Source organism: Dermochelys coriacea, chromosome 3 (genome assembly GCF_009764565.3).
Source record: "Dermochelys coriacea isolate rDerCor1 chromosome 3, rDerCor1.pri.v4, whole genome shotgun sequence".
In the NCBI taxonomy this organism is placed as follows: Eukaryota; Metazoa; Chordata; order Testudines; family Dermochelyidae; genus Dermochelys; species Dermochelys coriacea.
The window spans coordinates 3882942-3899793 of NC_050070.1; positions in this window are offsets into that span (position 1 = coordinate 3882942).

Genomic DNA, 16852 nt, shown 5'->3' on the forward strand with positions numbered 1-16852 from the left:
TACAGAGGTCAAATAACCTCTCTGCTCTTGCTAGAGATTCCCATGTTTATGGGAAAGCCCTAGCCACACCCCCTACCCCTTGGCCCTGCCCCTTTATATCCACAGCAGGGTGGATGGCGTAGGAGCCATGATGCCAGTACTGCAGGAGGATCCATCTATGCAGCGGTGACTGTGGCTAGTTACACTGGCTTTAGGGACCCTGTGTGCTGGCAGAGCAGTGTGGAGGAGAATCTGGGCCAATTCATTAACAGTCTTATGATCCGACTGGGGGTTTTGGCTCATACCCAGGTGCATGTCAAGCTCTGCAGAATCACCCCTGGGACGTGGAGCTGCACCTGGACCCCACGATGTGCTAGGCACCCTGAGGACTGAGAGTTCCAGAGTTAAGGGACTAATCTGCTCTTGTTGGCATCTTCCCCATGTCTTTCATTCACTGCCTTCCCCCAGGAGACAGAGCGCTACCCAGGCAGAGCTAGCCACGCATCGGACTGCCTGCCCCTGGGAGCTGCAAATCGTGAACACACACCAAAGGGATCTCACATGAAGCAAAACCAAGGCTATGTTAGTACCCTGCTGTGCTCAGCTTTCCAGATCACACCGCCTCTGAATGTCAGCCCAAGCCTCAGGATGTTCGCTTTCCTACCTGCCTTGGCACAGCTCCCTGCCCCTGTGGCTAAGCGACCTGCCTTAAAGCCTCAAATGACCATCCATAGGAGGTGCCCCTAGGCCTGGCTTAATTTTGCACTAGGAGCTACGAATCAGATTCATCCCTGGTGTAACTCCGCTCATGTCATTGGGGTTACACCAGGACCACAGTGACTTCAAGACACAAACACCACCACAACAATCGGCCCTAATTGATCACCCCAGGCTAGAGATTTCGGCAAAGGCATCTAAAACTGGACGGGCCATGGAGACTGGATCTCTTGTCTGCCCTCTAGAGGTGCCCCTTGACTGGTGGCATGTCAGAGGGTGTGGGTGCCCCTGCCATAGAGGAATTCAGCCCCTGGGTGGTCACCCTTCTTTCATACTCCCAGTCTCGTTTTCTTTTTTTGTTGTCCCACGTGATCGCATGATTTTTGGCTCCTGTGGCCCCTCCTTCCTGAGTGGGCGGATCGTTAGTTCCTGGAGCTCCATCCACCACCCCCAGACTTCCAATCAGCCAGCATCAGACACCAGCCCCATCCCCGCCCTCACAGAGCAAAGAAAGACGACCAATGGGAAAAGTCGGGTTGCCATGCTGGGGTAGGACGCTATAAAGAGGGGCATTGCCTAGCGATTATAGCTAGAGCTGAGGCGGATAGTTCAGCACTGGTTTTCAACCCAGATCAGGACCAAAGGTTGAAATGTCAAAAGATTTCGCGGAACAGAAATTCTAACATTTTTGATTCAGAAACGCTGAAACATTTCGAGCTTCCTGAAGTCCAACTGGTTCATTTCTGGTTGTTGAAAGGACCCAACATGCTACATTTCATATCAGCTCGACATTAACCGGCCTTTTGCGCTTCGTGCCCCTATTCTATCCTGTGGGTCAAGCTCTCTGGGCAGACCGAAATGTAACCCTGGAACATCACCCTGCTGGAAATGTTCTGAGCAGCTGTAGTCCAAGCACATGTTTGGGGTTCAAGAGACCTTGGTTCTGTTCCCAGCACTGACTTCCTGTGTGTCCTTGGGCAAGTCACTTAAAACAAACCTTGCAGAGCCTCAGTTTCCCCATCTGTAAAATAGGGGTACATCATAGGGCCACCCCATCTGGAGTGCCCTCCTGTGGTAGGCTGCTACACGACAGGCACGCCTGCCTCAGTTTCCCTCCTGCAGACTCCCCAGAAATTGTCCAAAGCCTCTTCCCAAGTATAAGTATATTGTGGAGTTCATTTGTTACAAGAGTCCCGAGCACATAAATCATAACAAGTCTCAATTCAATACACCAGAATTCCCCCAACAGAGTTCTTACAGTAAATGCAACATATTCCCCGGCATCCCTCACTTTGCCCCCAGTGCCTGGCACATCCCCAGTGTCCCTCCCCCCACTCCGAGTGTCCAGGCAGCCCCCCAGTGTCCCCTGCCCCCACCTATCCAGCACAGCCATTTCCTGTCCTTGTATCAGGACAGCCACCCCAGTCCTTCCCAGCAGGAACCTCCACAGATGCTCTGCTAGGAGATCATGTTTAGCAGGGAGCATTCCTCAGTCCCCCCTGGCCCTCCCACTGTTCCCTGGGTCCAGCTCTCTGGCCCTAGAGATGTCAGCAGGGAAGCTCCCCTGCTGCTTTCCAGCCCTGGCTCTCTGGCTTGGGGATGTCAGCCAGAAAACCCTCTTTTCTGCTCTGCTGCCTTCAGCCTTCACTCAGGAACCACCGTCTGACTCTGGCAGCTCCCATCTGCTCACTTGGGCATCTCACACTCACCGGATCTACTGTCTCTCTCTGCATCTCTCTGACTGATTCAGGCGGCCCTTGACTCACTGGCTCTCTCTCTTTGGTCCTTTATAAACTCCAGGTGTTGCCCTTCCCTTTTAATTAGCCAAATGAGAGCACCTGCTTTCGCACAGGGGCCTTAGACCTACTTGATTTATTGGGGCCGGCCAGCCGGGGACAGGGTTGTAATACTGTCTATCTTCCATCTTAGGTGTGACATGGCCCCCAACACCATGAAAGCTGAGCCCCTCCCTGTCTTTAATTCACTGATCTTCTCCACACCCCCGTGAGGTGGGGCAGTGCTATGGGCCCCATTGCACAGATGGGAAACTGAGGCACGGGGAGACTAAGTGTCTTTACAATGCAGATGTACCTACCTATCTGGGATGTTCTGAGACTCGGTTCAGTTTTGTACAAAGCTCTGACATTGGGAAGCACTCTGAAGAGAAGAGAGTTTTTATTTGTTTCGTGGCCAGAGGGAAGTGCTGGGGCAATAAGAAGGATTCCCTCCTGTGAAAACCATGTTCTGTCCGTCGAACGCTGTTCAATAATACATTCCGTGCTGACGCTTGTACTGCAGTGCAGAAAAGTACTCTGTAAGAACGGCAAAACGGGTCATAGGCCGTCTCCAGGGGCCCTGGGCATTAATAAGGAACCAGCAGCTTTGGGACCATCTCATATGGCAATTTCTTCCCTCCCATTGCATTTACAAATGACCTTTACGGATTCATTGAGGCAGCTCTTTGGCTAATGAGCTGTATCTGCCTAGAACACCGAGGCGCTTGGCCTGCAGCCATGATGCCAGTGCCAGGGCGGGTGAAACCTACCCTCATTATGTGATGTACCTTCACTTTGATAGTCATCGGTTCATTCATCCAGGGAACTCAGAGCACTTCACAAGCTTCACCTGATTCATCTGCACATTTCTCTTGGGGGATTAGTATTATTATTGTTGTTATTAATTGTAGCACCCAGGAACCCTAATCAGTACGCTCTGAGGGAGATTTCATACTGCACCCTGATACTGTCAGAGCAACCTGTGATCCTTTTTTCTCCTACTCTTCATGGCTAGGGGTCATGGTCAGTCTTTGGTGTCAGAAGGGCACAAGACCATTTCCCATAGATGGCCTGAAACTGCTATGCATACCTTCCTGCTAGCACCTTGGAAATGTGGGGGATCCCATCTGGAGCTCTGTAGGGAGACAACTCTCCAACTCCATGTTCCAGCCCTGTCCATATCATGGGAGACCAAGTCATCACAAGAAAGCTCCTCTGCTTGGAGACAACCCCTTAGTTCCTTGATCTCCTGATTGCCCCACGCCTGCAGTGAAGACATGCTAGGTTTCCAAATTGTATGTTTAAACTATGGAATAAATTAGTGGATCTGACTGTCCAGGTCTTACCCACACCCCAAATAATTAGCACAACGCCACCACATTCTGCAAACTCATTGTTCTGGTGTGTGTCAAAACTCCTCTTGTTTCACATAAGGGCACTGGGAGGCTTCTTCTTCTGAGGGAAATATTGGACCAGGTGTTTCAGGAACAGATGGCAGATTTGAATTGTCACATTGTGTCTAGCCATCTGCTCATGAGTATAAAAAGTAAAAATCCCAAGAACATAGACACAGTGATTAGATTATTTCTCTAGGGAGAAACAATTATAAATAATTTCATTTTTTAAAAAGTAAAAACTTACCTTGAAAGGATACTAGGGTTGCAAAGTCAAGCACTCAATAGTCAGGAAATGACAAAATAAGCTTGCTTGGGCAACCTTAACTTTTCCCCTGTGTACATGTGCATTACAAGATAGTGATCATGTGATTAAAGACTGTCATGACATATAGAAGCACAGTCCATGTGAAACAGACCATGTACAGACTATAGGCACAAACAGACTTCCACATGGCTTGAGTTCCAGCTTTGTCCCCTGTTTACCAGGAAATATAACGTCTGCAGTTCTACATAGCTCTCGACATCTAGCGGCTGCATCACATACTGCAAGTTAACATATTACAGTCATATGCTATTTTTTCCCCAGAACCCCTCATTCAAAACCCTCTGCAACTTCAACAATCAAGCTTTTGTTCCTTTCTGCAGCCCAGTTGTACTCCCTGCACCACCCTGCCTCATTCACTGTATACCCTGTGCACAGAATGTGACAGGGTTCCTGCAGAAAAAGTATCTGAGCGTGTAGTTAAAGAATGTACTGTAATGTGTACGCACAAGAGGGTGGAATTACAGATGTGCATCGCCAATGAACATGATCACTGTATGTGTGAAGCCACAACATTATTACAGATGCATCCCTTCCTGCTCCTTACACACACATGCTGAGCATTCAAAATTTGCCATTGATTTCTGTGGTGATGCCTTATAGAAAAAAATATAGTGATCTCAGTCTGTTCTTCATAGACTGTAGGGCTTGATCTTATATGATGCTCAGCATCCCCAACTCGCAGACTTTGGTCTCTAAAGTTTCCTGAGCAAAAGACTAACTGCATTTGGCAATCAGTTTCTGCCAGTCTCTGGGGTGGGTTGAAATAGACAGAAAGTGCCTATACTTTGTTGTCTGAGTGAAAGTGTGGGAATTCACCCTTTGCCTCTTGTGAGCTGCAAAATGCTAAGAGGTTCAAACCAAGATGCACAGATGCCATCTAGTGCTGGGAAGCAGGTTAATTTTCACATTGCCCAACAAAGAAAAAGTAGTCAGAGTTTCAGGCCAGAAGATTGTATCATCTAATCTGACCTCCTGTATAGCCCAGACCAGAGAATTTCACCCAGTTACCCCCTTACTGAGCCCAATAACTTGTGTTTGGCTAAAGCATCTTCCAGAAAGGCAGCCAGTCTTGATATGAAGGCATCAAGAGATGGAAAATCCACCACTTCCCTTGGTAGTTTGTTCCAGGGCTTAATCCCCCTCACTGGCAGAAATGTGCATCCAGGTTCTAATTGGAATTTGTCTGGCTTCAGCTTCCAGCCACTAGTTCTTTTTCTGTCTTTCTTTGCCAGAATAAAGAGCCCATTAGAACCGGGTATATTATCCCTGGGAATCATAGAATCATAGAATCATAGAATATCAGGGTTGGAAGGGACCCCAGAAGGTCATCTAGTCCAACCCCCTGCTCAAAGCAGGACCAAGTCCCAGTTAAATCATCCTAGCCAGGGCTTTGTCAAGCCTGACCTTAAAAACCTCTAAGGAAGGAGATTCTACCACCTCCCTAGGTAACGCATTCCAGTGTTTCACCACCCTCTTAGTGAAAAAGTTTTTCCTAATATCCAATCTAAACCTCCCCCATTGCAACTTGAGACCATTACTCCTCGTTCTGTCATCTGCTACCATTGAGAACAGTCTAGAGCCATCCTCTTTGAAACCCCCTTTCAGGTAGTTGAAAGCAGCTATCAAATCCCCCCTCATTCTTCTCTTCTGCAGACTAAACAATCCCAGCTCCCTCAGCCTCTCCTCATAAGTCATGTGCTCTAGACCCCTAATCATTTTTGTTGCCCTTCGCTGTACTCTTTCCAATTTATCCACATCCTTCTTGTAGTGTGGGGCCCAAAACTGGACACAGTACTCCAGATGAGGCCTCACCAGTGTCGAATAGAGGGGAACGATCACGTCCCTCGATCTGCTCGCTATGCCCCTACTTATACATCCCAAAATGCCATTGGCCTTCTTGGCAACAAGGGCACACTGCTGACTCATATCCAGCTTCTCGTCCACTGTCACCCCTAGGTCCTTTTCCGCAGAACTGCTGCCGAGCCATTCGGTCCCTAGTCTGTAGCGGTGCATTGGATTCTTCCATCCTAAGTGCAGGACCCTGCACTTATCCTTATTGAACCTCATTAGATTTCTTTTGGCCCAATCTTCCAATTTGTCTAGGTCCTTCTGTATCCTATCCCTCCCCTCCAGCGTATCTACCACTCCTCCCAGTTTAGTATCATCCGCAAATTTGCTGAGAGTGCAATCCACACCATCCTCCAGATCATTTATGAAGATATTGAACAAAACGGGCCCCAGGACCGACCCCTGGGGCACTCCACTTGACACCGGCTGCCAACTAGACATGGAGCCATTGATCACTACCCGTTGAGCCCGACAATCTAGCCAGCTTTCTACCCACCTTATAGTGCATTCATCCGGCCCATACTTCCTTAACTTGCTGACAAGAATGCTGTGGGAGACCGTGTCAAAAGCTTTGCTAAAGTCAAGAAACAATACATCCACTGCTTTCCCTTCATCCACAGAACCAGTAATCTCATCATAAAAGGCGATTAGATTAGTCAGGCATGACCTTCCCTTGGTGAATCCATGCTGACTGTTCCTGATCACTTTCCTCTCCTCTAAGTGCTTCAGGATTGATTCTTTGAGGACCTGCTCCATGATTTTTCCAGGGACTGAGGTGAGGCTGACCGGCCTGTAGTTCCCAGGATCCTCCTTCTTCCCTTTTTTAAAGATGGGCACTACATTAGCCTTTTTCCAGTCATCCGGGACTTCCCCCGTTCGCCACGAGTTTTCAAAGATAATGGCCAAGGGCTCTGCAATCACAGCCGCCAATTCCCTCAGCACTCTCGGATGCAATTCGTCCGGCCCCATGGACTTGTGCACGTCCAGCTTTTCTAAATAGTCCCTAACCACCTCTATCTCTACAGAGGGCTGGCCATCTCTTCCCCATTTTGTGATGCCCAGCACAGCAGTCTGGGAGCTGACCTTGTTAGTGAAAACAGAGGCAAAAAAGCATTGAGTACATTAGCTTTTTCCACATCCTCTGTCACTAGCTTGCCTCCCTCATTCAGTAAGGGGCCCACACTTTCCTTGGCTTTCTTCTTGTTGCCAACATACCTGAAGAAACCCTTCTTGTTACTCTTGACATCTCTTGCTAGCTGCAGCTCCAGGTGCGATTTGGCCCTCCTGATATCTTTCCTACATGCCCGAGCAATATTTTTATACTCTTCCCTGGTCATATGTCCAACCTTCCACTTCTTGTAAGCTTCTTTTTTATGTTTAAGATCCGCTAGGATTTCACCATTAAGCCAAGCTGGTCGCCTGCCATATTTACTATTCTTTCGACTCATCGGGATGGTTTGTCCCTGTAACCTCAACAGGGATTCCTTGAAATACAGCCAGCTCTCCTGGACTCCCTTCCCTTTCATGTTAGGGAAGGTCCTTACACACCGTAATCATAGAATCGTAGAATATCAGGGTTGGAAGGGACCCCAGGAGGTCATCTAGTCCCACCCCCTGCTCAAAGCAGGACCAATCCCCAACTAAATCATCCCAGCCAGGGCTTTGTCAAGCCGGGCCTTAAAAACCTCTAAGGAAGGATATTCCACCATCTCCCTAGGTAACCCATTCCAGTGCTTCACCACCCTCCTAGTGAAAAAGTTTTTCCTAATATCCAACCTAAACCTCCCTCACTGCAACTTGAGACATTTACTCCTTGTTCTGTCATCTTCTGCCACTGAGAACAGTCTAGATCCATCCTCTTTGGAACCCCCTTTCAGGTAGTTGAAAGCAGCTATCAAATCCCCCCTCATTCTTCTCTTCCGCAGACTAAACAATCCCAGTTCCCTCAGCCTCTCTTCATAAGTCACGTGTTCCAGCCCCCTAATCATTTTTGTTGCCCTCCACTGGACGCTTTCCAATTTTTCCACATCCTTCTTGTCGTGTGGGGCCCAAAACTGGACACAGTACTCCAGATGAGGCCTCACCAATGTCGAATAGAGGGGAATGATCATGTCCCTCGATCTGCTGGCAGTGCCCCTACTTATACATCCCAAAATGCCATTGGCCTTCTTGGCCACAAGGGCACACGGTTGACTCATATCCAGCTTCTCGTCCACTGTAACCCCTAGGTCATTTTTTGCAGAACTGCTGCCGAGCCATTCGGTCCCTAGTCTATAGCAGTGCATGGGATTCTTCCGTCCTAGTTGAACCTCATCAGATTTCTTTTGGCCCAATCCTCTAATTTGTCTAGGTTCCTCTGTATCCTATCCCTACCCTCCAGCGTATCTACCTCTCCTTCCAGATTAGTGTCATCTGCAAACTTGCTGAGGGTGCAATCCACACCATCCTCCAGATCATTAATGAAGATATTGAACAAAATCGGCCTCAGGACCAACCCTTGGGGCACTCCACTTGATACCAGCTGCCAACTAGATGTGGAGCCACCGGCAGCCCCACCGATCAGCGACTCCCCTCCCTCCTCACACCCACCGCAATCAGCTGTTTTGCAGCGTGCGGGAGGCTCTGGTGAGCTGGGGGAGTGAGGGCACAGCCGGCTCAGGGGACGGGGCGGGAAGGGGTGGAGTGGGGGGCAGGGCCGGTGGCAGAGCCAGGGGTTGAGCAGCGAGCACCCCCCGGCACATTGGAAAGTTGGCGCCTGTAGCTCCAGCCCCAGAGTCGGTGCCTATACAAGGAGCCACATATTAACGTCTGAAGAGCCGCATGGGGCTCTGGAGCCCCAGGTTGGCCACCCCTGAGTTAATGGTTTCTTTTGGCCTTAACATGGATGGAAGCAAACGTCTGCTGGAACCAGGATGTTTTAGAGACATGTGGTTCGGTCACCTGATAATTGAGTCACGGAGCCATTACAGCTGTGCTTTGGATTAAGTCTGCATTTATAAATAGTTTACGAAGTGTTGATAAATGATTAATAGATGTTTTAATACGCGGGGCATAGATTATAAAGCCAGAAGGGATCACTGTGATTATCTGGTCTGGCCTCCTGAATAACACAGACCCCAGGATTTCCCGGTATTAATTCTTGCTTGAACCAGAGTAGATCTTTTAGGAAAACATCCAGCTTTGATTTAATAATTGCCAGTGATGGAGAATCCACCACGACCCTTGGAAAATTGTTCTAATTGTTAATCACCCTCACTGTTAAAAATGCCCCTTAGTTCCAGTCTGAATGTGTCTAGCTTCAACTTCCAGTCACTGGATCTTGATAAATCTTTGTCTGCTAAATTCCAGAGCCCTCGACTGTCAAATTTCTGTTCCCAATGTTTCAGAGTAGCAGCCGTGTTAGTCTGTATTCACAAAAAGAAAAGGAGTACTTGTGGCACCTTAGAGACTAACAAATTTATTAGAGCATAAGCTTTCGTGATGAAGTGAGCTGTAGCTCACGAAAGCTTATGCTCTAATAAATTTGTTAGTCTCTAAGGTGCCACAAGTACTCCTTTTCTTTTTGTTCCCAATGTGTGATCAAGCCACTCCTTAGGCTTTTATCATCTCACCAGTTAATTGTTATGAAGCCTGGCAGGTCATAAGAACATAAGAATGGCCACACTGGGTCAGACCAAAGGTCCATCTAGCCCAGTATCCTGTCTTCTGACAGTGGCCAGTGCCAGATGCCCCAGAGGGAATGACCAGAACAGGGAATCATCAAGGGATCCATGCCCTGTCACCCATTCCCAGCTCCTGGCAAACGGAGGCTAGGGACACCATCTCTGCCCATCCTGTCTAATAGCCATTGATGGACCTATCCTCCATGAACTTACCTAGTTCTTTTTTGAACCCTGTTATAGTCTTGGCTTTCACAACATCCTCCGGCAAGGAATTCCACAGGTTGACTGTGCATTGTGTGAAGAAATACTGCCTTTTGTTTGTATTAAACCTGCTCCCTATTAATGTCATTTAGTGACCCCTAGTTCTTGTGTTACGAGAAGGAGTAAATAACACTTCCCTATTTACTTTCCCCACACCAGTCATGATTTTATAGACCTCTATCAGGGCATCAACAGATTGCTTAGAACCATCTATAATATGCACTGCTTATGTCTGTAATGTCTATTGATCATTTATTAACCCTTTTGTAGCCATTTAGAAATAGAATGTTACTATGACATACTCTACCTTGAATGGTCCCTTACAACATGTGCTTGCTACTTATGCTAAACCATCCGTTCCACCTTGTATTTAGCTGACACTCGCAGTACCTTTCCCAGACCCGAGGAAGAGTTCTGTGTGGCTCGAAAGCTTGTCTCTCTCATCCTCCAAAGTTGGTCCAATAAAAGATATTACCTCCCGCACCTTGTCACTATGAAGCAAGACCATTATTAGCATGCAGGTTCCTAACATGTTAAATGTGCAAACTAGTTCAGAGCCATGATAATGTTTCATTATATTGCCTACCTCAAGTATCTTTTAGTTCCAAAAATCAGACCCCACCAGACTGTAAAGTGTCCAAAAGTCACATGCAATAACTCTCTGTTCTCCAACATCCTGTCTAGTAACAAAGTAAGAATATACATTAATTTTTTAAACCTAACCAGTGTCCCTTAAGTGAATTGACACAACAAGTATTAGAGCTGAGTGGGTCTAATATTTATTTAATTTTCTTTTTTTATATAGGAATTAGATATTATTATCTGACAGGAGCACTGTATATAAGTTATTATCTGCAAAAAAACCCAAGAGTTTTCAGGTGCCTAAGTAGCCTTTGGAATCACAATTAAAGTCCGCCCCAAAAAATCTGAAATGGTGCCCCTGGGTTAGAGCCCAGAAGGGGATACATTGATGGTCAGGTGCGCTGCAGATTCACATCCTGTCTGGCAGCACCATAACTTGCCATGTAGACAAGCCTACAGGAATCAAGATGAAGACTAGGCTGGGCTGATTTTCAGCCCCTTCAACATGTATGTTGCTGTTAGGGGGCTTATTCCTTCACCCACTTACTTCCCTGGTCCTTCTCGCATGAACAGAGAGCAACAATACCCGAAGTCCAAAGGTGCAAACAATTCGATGTTTATTGGGGTGAACTTTCAGCAAGCATGATTCCAGTTTCCTTCCTTAGTGTCCCCCTTCCCAGCTCTGACACCACAGAGCCTTACACCTGTGTCCCTGTTCTCATTCCTGCCCTTAGCCAAACATAATTCCTATTTCCCCACCCCCATTCCCTGTTCCCATTTCCTCCCACACTCACCCAACACCCACCCGCTTCCTGATTGACTGCAGACTATATAGTAAAACTTGAATTCTGCTTAGCTATACCTTAACTGATCATTTTCCTGAAATTTAACTAACCAATCCTAACATATTGTAACATGATTATGTAACCAATTATATCCCACCACCTTAATTAGTTTACACACAGCAAAATTAATTATACAGCAGACAGGAACAATCACAGAACCAGACAGAAATTATACAGACAAACAACGGCAAAGTGGGAACTATAATGACAAAACAATACAGAAGTGAGGATTTCACATCCCAGCTATGGATAAGTGAAAAGAAAAGGAGTACTTGTGGCACCTTAGAGACTAACAAATTTATTAGAGCATAAGCTTTCGTGAGCTACAGCTCACTGTAGCTCACGAAAGCTTATGCTCTAATAAATTTGTTAGTCTCTAAGGTGCCACAAGTACTCCTTTTCTTTTTGCGAATACATACTAACACGGCTGCTACTCTGAAACCATGGATAAGTGAGTTCTTGCCAGACAGGATGCTCTCAGACTAAGTTTCCTTTTACATCTTCTAGGCACTTCCCTTTCTCTGGAGGCGACAGGCATTCCCAGGACAGGATTGTATCCTAATAGCCCAATAGCACCTGATTTCAATGTGACTAGTTTGAAATGTGAGGAGGTGACCGGTCGCTTCCCAGCTGCCCCTGCTACTTATCCAAAGATCTTAGCCTAAGCACAGGGCCTCAGAGCGTCACAGGAAGAGAAAGACCTTACACCGGCAGACAGTGAATTTGATTCTTTCTTTTTTACCTCTATAACTAGCTAAGAGATAAGAATACACCTAAATTCTTAGAGTCTCGGCCTTTACAGACAGGCCTGAATATCTATATCCTAACAGTTGCCCTTGGAAAGTGTGAATGATCCCATATCTTCACACCAGCCGCACTGCAAAGCCTGACCTGAGTTAGTGTGTCCTCACTGATGTTACGTGCGCCCCCCCGCATCCCATGTGCATTGCAAGCTCTCCAGCAGGGCACATCCCATGGGTCTTTGTGCGCGGGAAGCTGAGCCACTCTGTTATTCTTTCCTAGGGACCTGTGGGAGAACTTTTCTGTCCTTCTGGGCACCCAGGCTGCATGGGGGGAAGCTCTGGAGGACTGGCAGCGTTTGAGTGGGTGGGTTGACAGCTTCAGTGAAAGCAGCTCCTGGGGCTCTAATGCACCCCCCTAGCTAGCCCAGGTTGAAAGGACCAGATGGGGAGGGCTGTGTGTGTAGATGGAAGGGGAGCTAGGGCCAACACCCGAGTGAGCGCTGCATGCCATCTCTGAGTAGAATTAAATGGGAGGATACTCAGGGCTGTATGGGTGTGTTTGTACAAGCAGATACACACATAATTTACCACCTGCTGTTACACACACACACACACACTCTCTCTCTCTCTCTCTGGTACTCCACCAAGTATGATCCAAGAGTGCTTGAGAAGATCCATGGGACTCCAGCTGTGATAGCCAACTGGATTTCCCTTTCCAACCCGCGTAAACACTTTTGCAGTTAGGGCCAGACCGTGCAACCATTATTTACACCAGTGAGCATGTACGCACCCCAGTGAATTCACTTGTGCAAGGCTCCATGTCTCCCCTGCCCACCCTTCCTCTCCCATGGGACACATCTGGGGAAGGGCTGAGCTTTCGGTGGGCTGATCCCCAGCCGTGTAACCCATGTTCTGCTCTTCTGCTTCTCCCCAGCCCACCTCTAAGCGCGAAGACCCAATGGCATTTATTCCGCGTGTCTCCAGAGAATCTGCGGACGTACCAAACCTTCCCCTCCGGGAAGAGGGTGACCTCCCAGGAGAGAGAAGTCAGAGACAGCTATTTTGAATACAGAGCATGAGGAGAGAGGTTCCCCTTCTACCTCCGGTTCCTAGATGAGGAAGGAACGGTGAGAAATAAAGCACTGGGAGTTAGCAACCCCCCTGGATTGTCTCTCCAGGCTGTGGCTGTTTCTAGACAGGACAGCGCTTTCATTACCCACCTGCAGTGCAAGGAGAGGCTATGCCTGTGGCTGCAATAAGTCACAGACCATACGCCTGTCACTGTAGAGGTACATTTTACACAGAGATAAAGCACAAGTGGGGTGTGCACTGAATGCAACAGATTCAGCAGCTGTCGGTGAGAACGTAGAGGCTCAGCTCTGGCCGGCACAGTCTTCTATTGTCCTCCAGCGAGATCGGGATCAAAGCGGAAGCTCCGCCCACAACTCAAACTGGACCAACAATCCAGGCTCAGCTCTTTCGTAAGAGGCACCGCTCACAGCAGGTGGGCAGGCCTCCATAATAGGTTTTCCTCTCCTCTTCCTCACATAGTTTGTTGGCAGAGAAATAGTTAATAATATTGACAATTAAATGGTCACCATTAGGCTCCAGAGTTAACACCCACTGGCGTAAATAGAACCATTGACGCTTCTCTCAGAGTTGTTGTTTCAGGCTCTCTGAGGACTCAGGGTCACAACTGGATGCTTTTCTATTCCAATATAAGGGCCAGAGACTTGTTTTTAAATGAAAGCTTAGATTCTGGAGCAAACAGGGCAGGCAGCAGGGAAACGGACTCCTTTGCCAACCCCCTGGGAGAACTATTTATACAGAGGATATAAGAACTGCTTTCTGTTAGGTGTTCTTCCATGTTTTGTAAAAAAGTAGTCCCTCATAAACCTAAGAACCAGCGTGCAGCCTGTCGCTGCTCTGATCCGCAGCCTCAGGCCAGACCAGGATAGTCTGATGGGCCCACCTATTGCAGTGCATGCACCTATAAAGTCCCCAAAAATGGGACTGTCCCTTTAAAAATGGGAGGGATGGTCACCCTACCTCAGCTGGACCTAATCCTAAAAGGGACCTGCCCACCCTGAAGGTGCAACCCGGTGCACTGATTGCTCTCTGGCTCCGTTAACTCTTTCTCTGCCAGTGTGGAGGACACAAGCAGAACCAGAATTGTCCTAAGGAGGGGCCCAGGTTACCTGCCAAGCAGTGTGTGTGTGTGTGTGTGTGTGCGTGCATGCAAGGGATTCCCTAACTTTGTATTGCTGTGAGCTGCCGCTCTCCTCCCAGAGCGGGCTGGGCACAGAAGAGGGAGAGGAAGCTGCTTGAGGGGATGGTGGCCCTGGGTTTTGGGAAGCAGGGAGCCAGGTGTGTGTTTGCGGGGGGTGCATCAGGGGCCAGAGCCCAAGGAGGAGCTGCTGACCCTCTCCAGGCCATGCTGGACACTAACACCTTCAGTCAGCTCCTTTCCCATCCCCAAGGTCCAGCTCCAGATGAGAGAGTGGCTGGGACCTCTTCCCCACCCCAGAGACTGGGATCAGCCAGGACCACTCCCCATATGTCCCCCCCTCAAGACTGGGACTGTGAATCTGTAGCAGTGTCCATGGCTGGGGAGCAGGGGTTGGGGCTGGCGGCGGAGACATCCCACCATAGTGTCTAACTCTCATTGATTTTCATGGACGCGAGGAGCCCATGATAGGGTACAGGCCCCACACTGACCAGGAAAGGGTTAATGGGGACCTGTGGCTCAGCCAGCCCCACCCCACTGCACCCTGTGCCAGGTGCCAAGCCTGGAGGGAGGAGATCCAAGAGGAAAGGCCCAGCTCAGCCATGGTGACTGGAAGGAGGGGACCTCCTGAGCTAAGCTGGAGCCAGAACCGAACCAGAGTCTGCCTTGAAGCTGCCTAGAAAGAAGGACCCGCTGGGGGCTGGGACTAGAGTTTAACGAGAGCCTCCATGGGGCAAGACTTTTGTTTCTCCTCATGCATTTGGCTCCCCTGCATCTCAGGACCTGCAGAAGAGCCAGCCGGGAAGAGACTGAGGAAGGCCCCAGAAGGAAACAACCCAGGGATACAGCGGGAGGCCGGGGGGAGAGTGGTGAACAAATGGGTCCCTGGCCTGGAGCCCAGAGCAGAGGGCAGGCCTGGCCCACCAAGGTATGGCAGCCTCATGCCCCATAAATTGGGCTGAACCCGAGGAGAGCTGGACTTGGGATTCCCTGGAAGGGGCAGGATTAATAGTGATGTGAGGACCTGCGTGTGACTTGCCCAGATCCCATTGTAGAGCAGGTCTCCCAAGTCCCAGCCTTGCATCCTAACCACTGGACCACGCTTCCTCTCTCAGAGATATTTTACATCAAGAAAAAATGTCTCTGCTCCTTTCCCTGTAAATTACTTCCCCCCGGCCGCGTTCCCAGAGACAGATCCCTGCGAGAGGGGACAACAAACACCAGATTAGATTGGGCTCAGTTTCACAAAGTACAGGACAGGCTTTGAGGGTTGAAGTCCAGTAGTCCAGGCTCTCTCTCCCTTGCTTCTCTTGCTGTTTCACTAACAATCCATGGGACTGACAGAGGTTTTGGTTTTAGCGATGTGCTGCCTTGTGATCCCTTTAAGCTGCTGGTGTCCTGCACGGTGCCCCGTGGTCAGAAATTAATCTTAAAGGAACTGGGGAAAGACGGCGATTAGTTGCATGCTTCCTGTCGGGTCACAAGCAGTGTGGACCTCTGCGAACCCCTGTGTCACCCGGAAACAGGGCTGCAGACTCAGTGGGAGACAGATGACCCCTACCTGCTGACCCTCAGGGTAGCTGACTTCAGCAGGATTATTGAGTACGCGCAGTCCATGTGAGCATGCTCAATACAAGCCAAGCAGCAACTCTGGGGGGACACATGAGCCCGCAAGCATGCCCCGCAATGCATCGCCTCTGGTGGGAGACCTGTGTCTAGAGTGGGAGCTCTTTCGGGGCAGGGACAGAGCTGGGAAAACGGTGTTTGTTTATTTCTTTGACTGTGGGAAACGGAAATTGACCAGTGCAAATTTCATTCTGGTCGAAATCCCCAATTTTCCGTTGAGAAACCGTTTCACTGGCAAGTTTGTGACCAGCCCTCGCTTGGGCCGTTGTCTCACTGTTGTGGGAAAGCACGGCACAGACGTACTAATAACTGATATGTCCATCCTCTAACAGAGCTGGGCAAATAATGGGGTTTTTTGGTTCACCGGCAACTCTGAAAAATCGTGAAAAGTTTCATTTTGGCAGGACGCAGGCATGACATTTTTCAAACTTTCAGTGAATCCAAAAGAAGAGTTAATCATTGGAGCTGGTGAGCAGGCCCAGATTAATCTTTTGTGGGCCATGGCACCCGGACCGTGGGCCGGGCCCCTGCTCCACCTGTGCTCCACCCCGAGGCCCTGCCCCCACTTGGACTCTTCCCCCCGAGGCCCCGCCTGCCACTTGCATGGGGGAGGGAAGGGGCAGAGAGGAGTGAGCAGGTTGAGAGCATGGGGGGGAGAGGCTGAGCGAGGGGCAGGTTCTCAGGCCGGAGCAGGGGGACAGGGTCCATGGTCTGGGCCCCCTTCTGAGTGTGGGCCCAGCACCAACACTGGTGCCATTGTAAACCACCAAGCTGAAGATTCATTCTCACACTCATTCCCTGGCCCAATGACTATGCCTTGCCACTATGAATGACAAAACAAAGAGTCATTGGGCCACTCATACAA